This window comes from Typopeltis vanoorti, chromosome 1, assembly GCF_054136105.1.
Source record: "Typopeltis vanoorti isolate ZY-2024b chromosome 1, IOZ_Tvanoo_1.0, whole genome shotgun sequence".
In the NCBI taxonomy this organism is placed as follows: Eukaryota; Metazoa; Arthropoda; class Arachnida; order Uropygi; family Thelyphonidae; genus Typopeltis; species Typopeltis vanoorti.
In genome coordinates, this window is record NC_143549.1 from 106016416 (window position 1) to 106034369 (window position 17954).

Here is a 17954-nt window from a genome sequence, read left to right on the forward strand (position 1 = left end):
CAAACTTACATTACATAATAGAAAAATGAATCCTTAAGGACTTCTCTATTTATCAGAATATAGACTGGGATGCTAGCAAATCTCAAAAGAAAAAAAGTATCATCTTGGCTCAAAGAGATTGCCAACAAAAAAAAAAAAATAAATAAACAAACCTTTTCATGTCAAACCACCCAGGATATATGGGGTCCCTAAAATAAACCTAATAATCCACTTCATCCAATAGTTGACAGCATAGACAACTCCATCTACAAATTGGCCAAACATTTATCCAAATCATCCCCCCCCCACACACACCCCAACAGGCAACTCTCTTTTATAAAGAAATTCATTGCACTTTAAAACTGTAATAAAAAAATTTAACCTTGACAGATTCTGACATCGTGGTGAATCTTGACATTATTTTGATATTCATCAACGTACTTTTGACAGATATTATTGTCCTTATTAAGCCATACTTTCCCTCTGATATAACTGAATTATTCAAATTCACCATTTATTCTGATTACTTCATATGGAAAAAAAATATATATAAACAGCTGGATGGGTTTCCTCCTTTCTCCCCATTAGCCAACTTCTACATGGAATATTTTGAAAACCAGACACTCAATCAATTGTTTCTAATGTTTTAGAGTAATGCTTATTTGCTTGTCACAGTTATGATTTGTGCTCTGATGATGCTGAATAGAAAACCAGCAAAATATTAGTAAGTTCAAAAAATTAATTAACTTTTTCATCTCTTGATGTTGTTTATACTGTGAAGCATTAATATGAATGCTCAACAATACTAAGCCTTTTGATATGCAAATACTAATCAGTATGTCAGGAGTGGTGGTAAAAGTATTGGAAAATATGACTGAAGACAGAATTCAGCCACTGCTCCCAGTAGTGCCATTCCTAAACATACAAGTCACATGTCTTCCAAATGTTAATAATCTTCTTTATCTATAGAAAGCAATTGCATACTAGAAGATATCTGCACAATCACATCATCATCCAGTCCAGCAATGTGGTATATATACTAAAAACACTAACATGTAGAGCCAGGGCTATCCCTTCCAATGATACTGTTCTCACCACTGAACTCATATACCTTTGCCAAACCTTTTTAGATGAAAATAGAGAAACTGAGAAATCAGCTACATTCTAATTATTCTGCCAATTCTGCTTATTTTCATTAATACTATTTACACTGTCGGTGCCTATCTTGAATTCTGCTAATTTTGAGTTTTCCAGTAGCTAATTTTTATTTTAGCTACTGGAAAATGGTAAGGTTGTGTATAAAATTTGACAAATAAAAGTAGCTTTAATGAATGAATTTGTTAAAAGTGCATTTTCCTGAAACCAAATAAATTTGTTTTAGGAACTGGCCATATTTTATCATATGGTGCAAAAACACTTGAAAAGTGGTATTTATTTCTACTTTGTAATGAATGTTTTAGATAATCAGCTAGTGGATTAGATTGACAACTGGCTACCTGGCAGATATTAAGTAGTTGTGTAGGGAGGGAAAAAAACAAGATGAGTGACAAGCTGCATTTCAGAACACACTGGGAACCATTACTATTCAACTTTATATTAGTGACACTGTGAAGTGATCGTAGGGAGGTATGCAGTTGTTCATATGCAGATGATGTGAAGCCAATGAGTTTATTATTATTATATTTATCCCACTCATGAGAGGTACAAGAACCTATAGCACATCAGTTTCATGTGTGAGGTACAGATGAGGGTTGAGAAAGAAGAAACCTATTGACATTCTCCTTAAATAGCTGCAGGATGAAATTGTTGGGAAACACATCACGAGGAAGGCTGTTCCAGAGGTATGTGTAATAAATGAGGAAGTGGAGAAGCAGGTTTGATGAGTTTGCAGTTGTACTTTGGACAGCAGCTGCTTTTGTTTTAACAGGCCTAACAGCAATAAATTATATATTTAGTTTAATCCTTCATCCAAGTGTAAGCAAACAAACTTTGTGCTGGAGTATCTTCAGGATTGGAGCAACTTGTGGCAAAGGTGGACTAAATTCTCCTCACTTTCCTTAGTATCCCATAATGCAAAGCACATCTCCTTGCAGACATGGATAATGCTATGCATTATAGGAAGGGTCACTATCCAGACCGATTTCGCCCTTTATTGAGGTCTCTTCAGTGGATAATGCTATGCATCATGGGAAGGGTCACTATCCACACCGATTTCACCCTTTATTGAGGTCTCTTCAGTGGGAGCCATGGCCCAAAGGTGACACCTACGTTGAAGCAATGCTGAACTCATATTTCCATATGCCAGTTGTCAAAAGGTGTCCCCACCTTATTATTAAATTACTCTGGATTAGAGAAAGATGTTGGAAGTTTTTTCCCCACTTGGTTAGACTATAAATTATATATTTAGTTTAATCCTTTATCCAAGTGTAAGCAAACAAAGTTTGTGCCTGAAGTATCTTCAGGACTGGGACAACTCGTGGCAAGATGGACTAAGTTCTCATCACTTTCCTTTGTCTAACCAAGTGGGAACTTCCAACATCTTTCTCTAATCCAGAGTAATTTAATAATAAGGTGTAACACCTTTTGGCAACTGGCATATGAAAATATGAGTTCTGCATTGCTTCAACCTTGGTATCACCTCTGGGTATGGCTCCCACTGAAGAGACCTCAATAAAGGGCGAAACCGGTCTGGGTAGTGATTCCCATAATGCATAGCATTATACATGTCTGCAAGGAGATGTGCTCTGCATTATGGGATAATAAGGAAAGTGATGAGAACTTAGTCCACCTTTGCCATGAGTTGCTCTAACAGCAAGTAGAGGAATGGTGTTTGCCAATTCACAGAAAATTGTGATGATGGAAGTAACTGTAGAAGAGACACAGAGCTGAAACACTTCATCTGTGAGATAGAGGTTGAAATAAGTCTGTGAGAGAAGGATCATCTATGTGCCAAACTGCTCTCCTCTGGACAGCATGAAGAATTTTTAAGGTTTTAGTTGGTGTGATGCAGGTGCAATATTCTAAATTGGTCTATAAGAGGCAAGGGGTACAATTTGCATGTCCTGAAGTTAATGTTTATTGTTTCAAGTCAAATCATTGATACTTCACATTCTGTGAAAATGGACAAACCAAATCTTCAGTGTTTTTTCCATGGTGCATTAATGTTTCCATATCATGGACAAACTACTACGTTTTTGCTGACTCATGGTAAGTCTAAAGTGACATGAGAGTGCCAGTTGGCTAAACCTTCAGAAAATAGAGTGGATATGTCAAAACGTTTCCAGGAACAAGAAACTTCAGTCACTAAACAAAGAATTCCTTTAGTCATGAAAAACACTACCACTGAGTGCTCACTGCTGACAAACAAAATCAGTGGTTGTAATGAAAACCATTATTTCAGTTGGAAGATAGATAATTTATTGATACAATCATGTGTGCCACAGTAGAGAAATATATTTATTTTTACAAATATTTAGTCTTACATATCATAAGACATCAGTGCGATCAAAAAACAAAGTAAGGAATTTGAACAATAGAGTGCATGCACCAAATTTGAATCCTCCTATACGTGCTGTGCGTTAAAAACTGTTTGACTAAAATGATAATCAAGTTAAATTATTTATAATACAGGATGATTCTAAATTATTGTCAGGGTTTCTCCTGACCTATAATTTTCGAACCGGAAACAAAAAAATAAAACTGCTTATAGAATATGAAAGTGTAATTCAAAAAGTTGTATTACCTATAGAATCAATAATGCAGAATGCTAAACAACTTCAACATTTGTGCCATTTGCGCCTTGGACATCTTGCGCAGTAAGATGTCCAAGCAATAATCAATTTCCCTCCAAGTGTTATCCATCATTTGCAATGTAACTATTTCTATTGTAGCAACAATTCTGGTCTTCAGTTCATCGAGGGGATCTGGTAAACAATGTCCTTCATGTATCCCCCATAGGAAGCAATCAAGTGATGTAATATTGGGTGAACATGGAGGCCATGGAATTGATCCACCACACCTAACCCAATGCCCAAGAAAATGCATGTCAAGAAACTCTTGGACAATAAGAGCCCAATTTGGCGGTGCTCCATCTTGTTGGAACACCACATTTGGCTGATGATCTTCCAACTTGGGTAACAGATACAGCTGTAGCATGTCCAGATAGTTCAATGCTGTCACTGTTTTTTCTGCAAAGATAAAGGGCACCAAACTTCCAAACATGACAAACACACACCAGAGATTCACCTTTGGACTATCTCTTCTGAATACTCAAATGGTGTGAGGGCTTTCTGATCCCCATATTCTGCAGTTATGACGATTTACCCTTCTCCCATACTCAAAACATTGCTTCATCATTAAATATCCATCTCCTAAGGTAATTTTCACCAGCTTCACCTTTTGACAAAATGTTTTGGGCAGACTGGAAACAGCGGGGTTTATCATCTGTGTGTAAAGCCTGCACAATCTTCAGTATGTATGCACGGAGTTTAAGGCAGTTATGAACAATCCTCCAAACAGTCGTTTGTAGTATTTCTAACTGCAAAGAATCTCGTCTAGTTGATTTTTATGGGCTTTGATAAAATGCATCCCAGATTCTAGCAATATCTTCCTGCGAAGTGCTAAGTCTTTCCACTCATTTCTAGTGCTAACTACTACCAGTCTCTTGAAATTGCTTAAACCAATGTTGGATAGCATTATCTGAAGGTGGATGTTTTCCATACTGAGTTCTGTAATGACATTGCATTGTGATAATGGACTTTATTTTGAAAAATCAAAGTATGCACATTGCTTTCACTTTAACAGTTGCCATTTTGAAATATGTCGTACTATTTCCCAGACATCAGTACAGTGAGTAGCATTGCCAAATAAAACTTTTTGAGTTACATTCTCATATTCTTAAGCAGTTTTATTTTGTTGTTTCCGGTTTGAAAATTATAGGCCACGAAAACCTTGACAATAATTTAGAATCACCGTGTAAAACCTATTTAACATGAATGAGCTTAATAATTTTCCAAACTTTTGGGATAGTAAGGCAGTCATTATGATCAAAGCTTGGTTGAAGTAAGGCTGTAATACTTTCTTTGAATAGCCATTCACATCTGTACATAGATCTGTCCAATAATTTATGTTTTACCATTGGATCCTATAGTTTGTGTTTTCGATTCCATGCTGTGCCATGCCAGATTTGTGTGATTTGATACTGGATGTGGTCTTGATGTTCAGAAACAGGTTATTAATTGATCTTCCTGTTTACCTGTAGTGTGATAGCTTGCGTAAACATAGTACTTGGTATACTCCAAGTAGCATGAATGTTGAGAGTTTGTCTTTGCACCAACCCAAATGTGGAAACAGCATTCTAAGACTGGATGGATTTGAGTTTTGTAAAGTGTCAAGAGCTGAACAAAAAAGTACTAGTGGCTGAAGGGATAGAACTGATACTTATGCCAGGATAGACCAGATGTGAGAGTTAACCCAAGAAGAGAAAACTAATCCTTGTTGCAAGAAGAATATTGTTGAGAGAGATAGGCATGAACTTTCATTTTGGAAATGAGACAGGATTTTTTGGGTGGCATTAATTAAAATCCACCAGGCTGTCCTAACCATGCTTGAGAATTACAAGGAGAGCATAGGAGATACCACTGAGGCACTGATTCAAGATCTTAAAGCATAAATTACCAGTGCACTACAAGGTTTTGAAAATGAAAAGGAGTGGAGGGTACTGTCATCAACAAAGCTATCAATTGCTTGCAAAAATTCTTTCTGAATATATTGTCATTAGCAACTGGTGGACAAATAAATAAACAGTTGTTCTAATGCTCAAGAGTTTTCATATTATAATGATTCCTTTGTTAAAGCAATCTAAATGTTCAAAATAAGAAATAAAACATAAAATAATAAAGGAAAATATATCAAATTATTAATTTTTGAAGGTTTTTCTTTTTTTTTTTTTTGCTGCCCCTCCAAGCTTGCAGCCCCTTTGCCTTAGTTACTTAGTGGGTTACAGTGGCTTTGAATGTTTAGGAGGAAGAGTATAAGTAACAGCACTGAGCCTGGGGTGCACCAGCATTAGCTGAAAAACCGATGAAAGGAAACTATCTGCCATGATCTGCAATGAATGACCAGAGAAGAAGATGATGGCAATCCATTCACAAAAGGAAGGAAGAATAGCATAAGATGGTAACTTGGTAAGAAGGCCATGATGCCAGACTCAATCAAATGCCTTGGAAATATCAACAGCGACCACTTGAGTTTCTCCAAATTTTTCCATGGCCTGCATCAAAAGGTGGGTTGGCTAGGAGATTTACTGTGGAAAGAGCATGGTGGAATCCATATTGGTGATCACTAAGTAACTAATGAATCTTCAAGCAGTGAAGCAGTTGGCTGTTGATGATTTTTTCATTATTTTTGAGAGTAATGAAAGTTAGACCAATAGGGCAGTGGTTTTGATGGCTGACTTTTATCTCCCTTTCTAGGAACAGACTGGATAAAAGCATGCTTCTAAACAGTTGGATAGATGCCAGTTGAGTATGACAGCATGAAGAAATGCAAGATAGTGTAACTTCTAGAGTACAAGCTTTTAATATAACTTGAAGAATACTATCAGGACCAGGAGAGCTATTGGTATCAAGGCTACTGAATATTTTTCTCATGTCTTTCTGACAAAATTTCAGAGGAGGCATACTGTGGATAATTTGCAGAATGGTGAGAAAAGATCTGCCTTAGATATCTATATAAAAGTTGGAGGAAAAAAAAAACTAAAGTCTGAGGAAAAAAAAGTATCCTAAAAGTCTGCCTTATCTTTAGGAGATAATTAATACCATCAGGATGCAAGACAGGTGGAAATATGGAAGGACAGAAGTTGCATCTCACAGCCTTGGTTAGGGACCAGAAGGGACTTGATTGCCATCTTGACAGAAGAAAAACTAAGTGCACTTGGCCCTTTTAAAAAGATTGCTTTGGATTTTTTTTTTTTTTTCAGTTGTTAGTTAGTAGCTATAGCATAAGTTGGGCAGGAGGCTAGGGTTTCTGATTGCTGAGCTATTGAGCATATGCTGAATTTTTGGCTTGGACAGCTTTGGCCCAGTTACTGGAGAAACAGGATTTGAATAAGAGTTGATGATTTTATGTGGAGTGCAAAATAAAAAAAAAGACCCTCATCTTAGTGACAGTAATTTTTTATTAGATCAGAACAGGTGCTACGATCAGAATAGCAGAAGCAATAATCAGAACCATGAAAACCAATGTAATTCCTGTAAAATCATGTACTAGTTGTAGCCAGTATAAAAAATTCTCAGAAAGCCACTGATGTATCATCATCATCATCATCATCATCAGTTGCATCAGTCTTGGGACTGGTAGCTCAGCAGCAATTTCCTCCATTCCACTCTGTCGTTGGCTTTCTTCTTAACCTCCTGATAACTCCTCAAACCCGTGTTGTCTTTGACTTGGTCAAGAAAGCTTTTCCTTGGTCTGCCTCTTCTTCTTTTCCCCTCTATTTTGCCTTCAGTTATTCTTTTCACAAGTCCATCATGTCGAAGTATATGTCCAAACCACCTATCCCTTCTAATTTTGATCGATTTTATTAGAGTTCTTGTTTCGTTTATCTCTCTCAGGACTTGTTGGTTTGATTTTTTTCTGTCCATTTTATTTTGTTCATGTGTCACCAGCACCACATTTCAAAAACCTCCAATCTACTTACATCTTCTGTGCCTAGAATCTAGGTTTCACATTCATACAGTGCAATGCTCCATATCAATGTCGTTACTAATTTTTTTTCCAATTGTAGGTTGAGGTTTCCTGTTAAAATGCTCATGTATAACTACTGGGAAATGTGATCTGATATTAAATCAAATGTAAAGAATGGTAATACATTACCACCATTTTATAAGCTAAACACACCATCTTATTAAAGAAAGTGGTATCGGATGATATATTAAAGGGGACATTCAGTTCTTTATGCAGCAGTGTCATTATCTTAATCAACAAATTCTGCAAGCATCTAACGGCTGTGGGATTTGATAATATATCGCCACATATTCTGAAGGAATGTGCCAGGGAGTTGACGCTGGCCTTGACATATTTTTTTAATGAGTCTTGCACCTGGTCAAGTTCTTTTATGCAGTGGGCAAGATTGTGCCACTGCATAAAGGAGGTGATAGAACTCAAGCATCAAACTATAGGCCTATCTGTGTGTTGTAGTTAAGTTGTTGGAGAAGCTTGTGAGAACTAGGATCCAGAATTGGGTTGACAACAATAGTATTATCTTTGATGGACAGCATGGATTTGCTAAAGGGAGGTCATGTTTTAGTAATCTACTTATTAGAATAAGGTGACTGATTCCATGGACAGAGGAGAAGGATACAGTAATATACTTAGATTTTGCAAAAGCTTTTGATAGATTGCCGCATGATAAGTTGATAGTCAAACTGGATTGGATGGGGTTGGATATTAGATTGGTGCATTGGATTGGAGACTGGCTATCTGATAGGTACCAACAAGTTGTGTATGGGGAAGCGATATCCAGGAAAAGGAAAGTTACTAGTGGTGTGCCTTAAGGGTCTGTTTTAGGGCCATTGCTGTTTAACTTGTATATTAATGATATTGTGAAGATTTGGATGGAGATACTCAGTTGTTTGCAGATGATGCAAAGTTGGGATGAACCATGAAGAGTAGAGAGGATGTTGTGGCCTTACAAGAAGACTTGAAAAAAATTGAGTGACTGGACATGGGAATGGGGATGTGAATTCAATGTTGCAAAATGTAAAGTTTTAAAATTTGGAAAACAAAGATGGGATGCAGAATTTATGCTTGGTGAGGATATATTGTCAGAGGTGGAGGAAATAAGAGATCTGGGGGTGATATTTATCTGAAATTTAGGGGACACATAGCCAAAATTGTGAAGACAACACAAAGTTTTCTGGGAATGATGCATAGGACACTGACATGTAGAAGTAGGGAGATTCTTGTTCCATTGTATAAGGCTTTGATTAGGCCACACATGGACTATTGTGCCCAGATTTGGTCATCTGGTATTCAGAAGGATGAAGAGATGTTGGAGATGATCCTGAGGTGACTGACTAAGGTAGTTTCTGACCTCTGGAATGTCGAGCATGAGGAAAGATTGAGAAGATGCAACTTGCAGAGTCTGTTGGACAGGAGGAGGAAGGGAGATATGATAGAGACCTACAAGTTATTAAGGGATTGTTATAGGATCAATGCTGGAAAGGTTTTACAGAAAATAGTGGGGGATCAGGGGAGAACCAGAGGTCATCTCTGGAAGTTGTATAAGGAGGGTGTGAGTAGGGGAGTGAGAAGCAGGTTTTTTCATGCAGAGTTGTGAATGATTGGAATGCCATGCCTGAGAGTGTGGTGTCTGCAGAGAATTTGAATGTGTTCAAAGCATGGTATGATGAGCTGTGTGTTTGATAAAAGGATTTCCTAGATGAGTCTTTGACTCCATGGGGCCTTGGATAGTGATAATAATAATAATAATAATAATATTTGGTTTATAAAAGCAAGTTACTTGGCTATGAAAATGCTTCTAAGCTTAATACATTATGGAAAATAACTTATTGTTTTTTTATCAAATAAAAGAACTATGAACAGCTATGCTATCTTTTGTAAGTTGATGTTGGGCTTCTATTTTATTGATATTTAAGATTTCTTTAAATATGATTTTATACTATAAGAAAATATAAGATTTTGATAGTGATGAAACTTGCATTAAATTTGCACTTTTCTTGTACTTATCTTTCATAAGATCTTCAAAATTTTTATGACAGTTTTAGATGCAGCTTGCTGATGTATGACTATATGTAATTACAAGACAACTAAACAAGACTTGAAAACCGCATTCTGCACATTTATTATTTCTTGTGTAACAAGAAATGACACAACATAAAGTTTCTGAACTAAATATCTATAGGTTTAAATATCTACAATCAAATTAAAAAAAAAAGAGGATGTATGAAAACAAACAGTATTGCAAGTTTTACAATGTGCGTAACAAAATCATGACTATCAGAGCAAAACCACAATATGAACATCTGAAATAGCCACATCCAACATCAGCTATTAAATCACAGGGTCAGTAAACACAAAATATAATTCAATACAATTATTCAAGGCATAGTTATAAAAGTAAATATTCTGTTCAACTTTTATAAATGTTGAAACTTACAAGTGTCTATATATCTGTAGGTGGTGAATGTGTATTTATGCAATGAAGTGAAAGAGTTATGTGGCAAATAGTGGACATTGTTAAATAAAAAATTATTCATAAATAAATGAAAAATCCATCATCCATATAAACTATTCTGTAATGTAAAATATTCTGTATTTATTTAAATAAAGCAAAAGACTGACAAAAAATGTTACATCACTAGCAACTTAATTTATGATGTTACAATGATCACAGTTCACTATTACCAGAAGGTGAACATAAAATATTATAGCAATACCTTTATTAAACATTATATACATAATATGAAAAAAAAAAAAAGAAAAAAAGAGAGAAGTCCTTTAATACTGTAATTAAAGTGCAATTTTATTTTATATTATCATCATTCTAGAACCAAGATGACTAATCTTTAATAATAAATAACTAATATTCTCATTTCAGCAAATTTAATCATTTCTAACTGCAAGACAGATCACTCACTCACTCACTCACTCACACTCACACACACACACACACACCACTTCTTTTAAATATAAATTAATATAATGAAATTTAAAAAAATATTTACAATACACTACACACAATAAAGAAACTCAATCTATCTTCAAAAGACATTCTATAAATTCTAAGTACTCCCTTTTATTATAATTAGGCAATATATAAGGTTTATTTATAAAATCTTGAAGATACAATTAGAATAAATAACAATCACTAGCAAAATTATACAGTAATCATTTAGTAATGTAATTATCCAATTAAATCACATCGTATCACATGCATGTGTGTATATGTATAATTACAACATAATTTTAAAATATAGTAATATTTTTTTCAAAATTATGTTTTAAAATATACTAATATTTTAAAATTATAATTTAAAATCATTAATTTTTAATAAAGAAGTGTGCTTTTCATGTTACTCGTAAACTTGTCTTAGACAACTGGACGGGCTCTACATCTCACATGGAAAGATTCTATTTACATGAATTCTGCATAATATACATTTTATTGGAATATGACAACAGTGTTACTGAAGTGCTGCCAAAAATCACAATCCTAAAAGAAAAGTGCCTGTGTGCACATGTGCATATTTTCTAAAATTCTAGAAACATAGTATATGAGGCAGGATGTGGCTTTAAAAAGGTGCATGTTTAGTCTCTAGAACAGTATTTCTGGATTATAGTGATAGAATCTAACCAAAATATTAAATGTTTATAAAAAGCTATTTGAATATAACAGGCCATGGAGATAATAAATAAAGGAAGATTGGGTCTCCTGCAATGAGACTTCGGACTCCATGGAGGTGCCTGTATAATAATAATACAATAGGGTGGTTAATCCAGTTTACACAATCTGCATGTCTGTGAATTATCTGTTCTTTTGGCTGGTTTGTCTGTCTTGCCAGATGAAAAAACATGAGCTTCCAGGAGTGAAAAACCCTGCCACCTCCATATGATACTAACTAAGGGCATGGCCTTGCTATAAAATGAATGTAAGACTTATCAAAGCATCAGGTATATGAATAATGTTAATATATGTTTAATTTTTACTACTATCCACCCTGCTCATAACTAATACAATTATGCTTTTTATCAGATGAAAGCTAATTGCTGGAATATATATAATTTTGTTTTCTGTTTATAGTTATGGGACAGAGGAACAGCTACTGTAACACCCTACTTTTAAGCAGACCACTTACAAAGGTTGAACAGAAAGGCAATTATGGTTTGAAAACATTTTAAGACTCATTCAGTATGTTTTACTGATTCCAAATATAGAATCTGAAAGTTCTCTAATTAAAGGCAACTAAAGATAACTGTGTATGTTTTAGTATGTCTTAGTATGATAGTGACTGCGATGGTTTGGCCATGTGACCAGAATGGGAACAGAAAGATTACCATCTAAAGCCCTGAATACAACGATGGAAGGTAAAAGATCCAAAGGACGGCCCAGAATTAGATGGATAGACAAAATAAAAGAGGACCTGAAAACCAAATCACAACAAGCGACACCAAACTGGACAAAATTGTTCAGACTCTCCGTTCAGACTTTCCATTTCTGTCTGTTCGGGACAGACAGAAGTGGAAAGAGTTCATTTGGCCTCATCATCATCCACATAGATGACAGAAGAGAGAAGAAGAAGTATGATAGTGGGGAGGCGAAGAAGCAATGGTGATTATGAACAATATATGCTTACTAGAATCTGTATGAAAAGAGGGGTGGAAGTTGTGGGTAATTGAGGAGGGGGATTTGAAGGAAAAGGAAACTGTATGATAGAGATTTTTCTTGGATGAGAGAGAGAGAGAGAGAACATCATGAGTCAGGGAAATGGGAATCTGTAAATCAGTGCAAGCAGCTAGAATCTCAAGTAGGGAAATGAAGCATTTTGTTAAAGAAAAAAAGGGAAAGGAGGAGTTGATCTCAAAAGAACCAAAATCAGGAGACTAAATCAACATTGCTAATACTTCTGACATATAAATCTAGAGAAAAAGGGTTATTCATTTATTCATATTTTTATGAATACCAGAAGATTATGAATAATAGAGACAAGTTTGTGACATTGATAGAGCTGGATAGACCCAAGACTGTAGGCATAAATAAGATGTGGCTGGCAGAGGAGAAGAATGAGTTGACATGAATAGAATATGAAGGTTTAGCAATTTCAGGACATATAAAGGAGTAAAATAAATAAAAATAAAAAAAAACAGAGGGGAGATATTCTTAATGATAGTATATGAATTGTATCCTGTCAGAGTCATGATCCAAGAAGACAGCACTAACAATGGATTGAGGCTGTATGGTGTGAAATGAACAGGATACTGTATTAGATGGGTTGCTATTATAGGACAGTGGTGACATGGCTACTACAGTGACTGGAAAGAGCATATGGAATGTCTTCAACTTGCTTTATATAAGATGGTGTGTGTAATAGAGGCAACATGAGTTCTAGGCTTGGTAAGAATATATCATGATTTTAAATAAATGAAGTTTCCATGCTGTCTCCAATAGGTGACAGTGATCATGCAGTTTTGACATGGGAAATGATCAGGAAAGTGACTTCTTTAGTGAGGAGTGAGGATTTGTGGAATGCCAAAGCAGGTTATGACATATGAAAGCAATAAATCAAGGTAATTTAAAAGCAGCTATGCCAGACTTGTGCAATTTCTACAAGTACATGAATTTATTAAAAGGGCAGTCTTGTTTCAGTAATCTCTAACAAGGCCACCAGTTTCTGCACCTGCTTGACTTAGAATTTTGCAAAGACATTTGACAGAATACCAAAAATGACAAAACTGCATTCCTAAAGTTAGAAGATTTATAGTTACATGAAAAGTATAAAGAAAAGGTATGCTAAGTGACAGGTGTGGTAAGAAAAAGAAAAAAAAGAGAGAGAGAGAGAGAGAGAGAGAGAAAAGGGAATGTGAAAAGAAGAGAGTTGGTTGATTTGTTTTAATTATGGCCAAAGCAATTAAGACTATGACGCTGTTGTGTATTTTCTGTTGAATTGTCTGTATTGCAAAATGAAAATCCCTTCCACCTTGATATGAAAAAGACAAATGAGCATAAGTCAATTACAATTCATCCTAAGGAGTTCTTTTTTTTTTTTTTGTGACCCATGGTTACTAAATATGATGACACTAGCATCTGATGTGGAAATGTCCAATAAATGAATGAACGTATTTCAAGTTAGGATAAATGAAAAGCATTAAATATAATAGCAGGATAATAGTGAAGACATTGGAGAAGCTGGTTTGGATAAGAATACAGTTGACCTTGAACTACGTAGGGAGTTAGTGGCGCTGATCCACTACATTGTTCAAAAAACGTTTGACTCCCCAGAAACTACTACTAATAGCTTGCTGTTGACTGGAAGCCTTACCGATAACATAAATAGTTAATTAACACATATTTTGTATGGTATGTATGTATGTATTGTATACTATATTCTTACAATAAAGTAAGTTAGGGAAAAGAAAATGTTATAAGGAAGTGAAAATACATTTACAGTAAGGTACTGCATTGATATCGTAAGTTTATGTCTTCTGTTTACAAGATGAATCGAATGTCTGAAAGTACCTACATCAATATTGTCTTATATGATACTAAAACTGTAGATGTTATGCATATCTAACAGCAGCCATCAAAAATGAAAAGATAATGTGAAAAAGAAATTATTCCTATTATATATAGCTATAATGATTCATGCATTGATAATGAAGAAGCAGCAATATGATTGCTTTATGGTAGCCTAGCGCAATCGGTATGATTGCTTTGTGGTAGCCTGGCCTAGCCTATACACTAATGAATGAATTGTTATAAAATTTTTATTTTATGCTAATTAATTAACTAATTAATAACAGTTAATTTTATATGGTTATGATTTAATACTGTATCTTCATGTTTGTTTACATTTCTGTTGACTGCAAATGGCCATGTACGGTCTGTGAGTGTTTGTATGTGTAAGTTTTGATAAATTTTAACTTTTTATAATAGATTTGTGTAAATGATAAAACAGACTAACTAGTATCTGCATAAATTTTATGCATTCATGACATATGTAACTTTTTCTTAATTTTTCAATATTTCCAAGCTACGCAGTTTCGTCTGTGAGTTTTTTTTAATTGTCACAAATCTTCAAAAATTTTCCAATATATTTATTAAAAAAAAAAAAAAAGACGAGTATAAGTGGATCTGCAAAATTCAAACCTGTATTCTTCACAGGTCAAACTGTATAAGGCTGGACTGCAAGTGCAAGAAAAAGAAATCTCTACAGATACATGAATTTCTACAGAAACAGAAATTTCTACAAGTACATGAATTTATTAAAAGGGCAGTCTTGTTTCAGTAATCTCTAACAAGGCCACCAGTTTCTGCACCTGCTTGACTTAGAATTTTGCAAAGACATTTGACAGAATACCAAAAATGACAAACTGGTGTTGAAACTAGGTGAATGGATAGCAGAATGATGACTTGGATGAACAAATACCTGGCTGGCAGACATCAGCAAGTTGTGTATGGAGGAATGGTAGGTGTCTCAGAAGAGAAGGGTGACATGTAGTGTGCTACAAGGTTCGATTATATTCTATACAAGGTTCTATGGGTTTGCTTGTTGCTTCATTTGCATGTTGACAGTATAGTTGAAGATATGAAGGGAGATATTCAACTGTTTGCAGATGACACAAAGCTAAGGAGGTTCACAGATGAGAATTCTGATATCACTCCAGGAGGATTTCAACAGGCTGATTCAGAAGTCAGATGAGAAGTATCAATGTTATCAATATTACACTCCAGAGGAAATGGGATATAATGTATGATGCTATTGGAACTATACTTCAGGGGATAGAGGAGAGAGAGATTATGTTTGGGGAACACATTGCAACAGTCATGAACAACTCAGATGATTTCTGCCATATTGACTACTTACAGGGATCTGATTTCTTGCAAATGGAGGATAAAGAAATACTGGAGAGAATCCAGAAGTGAATAATTAAGAATCTAGTGACTATGGAATCATTAGGATAAGGGGAGAGTGAGGAAATGAGGTTTGCAGATCTTGGCAAAAAGGAGGAAGAGGGGAATATGAGTGAGATGCATAAGTTAGTAAGAGAAGCACAACAGATAGATCTGGAGTAGTTATTGCAGAAAACAGTGAGTAATTTGCAAACAAGCAATCACTATACTGAGTTTACTAGAACATTTTGAGGAATGAAGTAAAGAAGTAGATTCTTGGCAACAAGGATGGTGATAAGTAAAATGCACAGGCAACATGCACTATTAAGAAAATTCAAGGCAAGGTATGTCAGATATTGTGAATAGAATGAAAGGACTCCACAGGGACTTAGAAATAACAATAATAATGGAAGAAAGAGTACTGTAAAAAGAATCAGAGATGATAAAGGTGACATGAAAACTGAAGATAAGGATATCCTAGATGTCTGGAATAATTACTTTGAAAGACTGTTAAATGAGCCAAGCAGTGACAGAACTATACTAAAAAATTTTCAAGAGGAATGCAAAGAGGAGTATATCAATACTTGAGGTATTATATATATTTATATATCAATACTTGAAGTATCGATATATAAAAGCCACAAAAACTTGAAATGTGGAAAGGCAGCTGATGAATGGAGTAGATGATATTTGATCAGAAATGCTTAAGTATGGGGGTATAAAAGCAGTGGCGGCGGCCCGTGAAGCTTTAAGTGGGGGTACTGCCTATACAAAATAATTTTTAAAAAATTAATTTTTTTCTAATCAGTAACCAATTTATTAATAAATAAATCTACAGATTTATTTATTAATAAATTCGTTACTAATTAGGAAAAAAAGAATTTTTTAAAAATTATTTTGTATAGGCAGCACTCCCACTTAAAGCCTCATGGGCCACCACTGTATAAAAGCCTTCCCAAAGGAAATTTTATTCCCTTTTTCTTGGGAAGGCCAACATTCCCAAGAAAAAGGGAATAAAACTGAATATGAGAATTACAGAGGAATTTCTCTACTAAGTATTCCCAGGTAAGATTTATGCAAGCATACTTGAAAAGAGGTTGAGAAGGATTGTGGAAGAGAAACTTGGAAAAAATCTGATCTTGAGGTTGTCAAGATCAGATTTTCACTTTAAGACAAATAATTGAGAAATCATGGGAATATGACAAGAATCTGTATTTAAGATCTTAAGGTTTGGGGATCTGGAAAAGGCATATGACAAGGTGCCCAGAGAAAAGCTTTTCAAAACACTACAATTATATGGGGTGAATGGAATATTAAACAGGAAGATGGTTTGACATAAAATCAAGGGTAAGACAAGGTTATGCAATATCACCACTCTTATTCATCACCTATATCAGTGGTTCTTAACCAGTGTTCTGCGAGAAGTTCTGGAATTTGTAATTTTTAAATTAATTTGTCAGCACAAATTAATTTAATGATGGTTTAATTTATGTTTAATTAATTATTAATTTATACATTACAAAATAACCAAGGTGTTCCATGAAAATTTTCAGGATTTGTGAAGTGTTCCGTAACCGATTTATGAAAGAAAGTGGAATCAAGCCTGATATTCTAGAGATGTCAAACTTAGCTCTTTGCTTTATGCAAATGATGTCATACTCCTAAACACATGTAATGCAAATGTCAGCTGTAACAAATTTGCCATGAAAATCAGCAATAAAAAAGACCAAAACTATGAAAATAGGTAAGAGCATAGAAAATGTCAGCTGCAGTGTGAATGGAAATCCTACAGAACAAGTAAAATAATTCAGCTATTTAGGCATGGTTTTCAGTGAAGATGGCAGGTTAAATCTGGAAATAGACAACAGAATAAGCAAAGCTGGTATGGTGGATAGCCAGCTGAATAAATTTATATGGAATAAGAGAGAAATTAGCCAAAACACCAACTAGCAGTATACAAGACAGTGTTCAAACCAGTTTTAAGTTATGGATCTGAGACATGGGCTAGGAATAAAGCACTTGATCAAAGGCTAGTGACCACAGATATGAGGGTTTCGTCATTAGCATTCAAGAATGTGTAAGCAGAGCTAATCTAAGGTGGTATGGCCACTTAAATAGAATGGGTTAGGAGAGGTTAGCAAAATAGGTGATTAATTCCAAGATGGCAGAAAAGAGACCCAGATGAAGACCAAGGTCTAGGTGGATTGATTCGGTCAGAAGTGCCTTAGAAGCAGGAAATGTTAGATATGACAATATTGGATTATACTGGAATATTGTATATTGGAATTATATACAATATTCCAATTATATTGGAATATTGGATATGACAAGTAAGAATTTGATT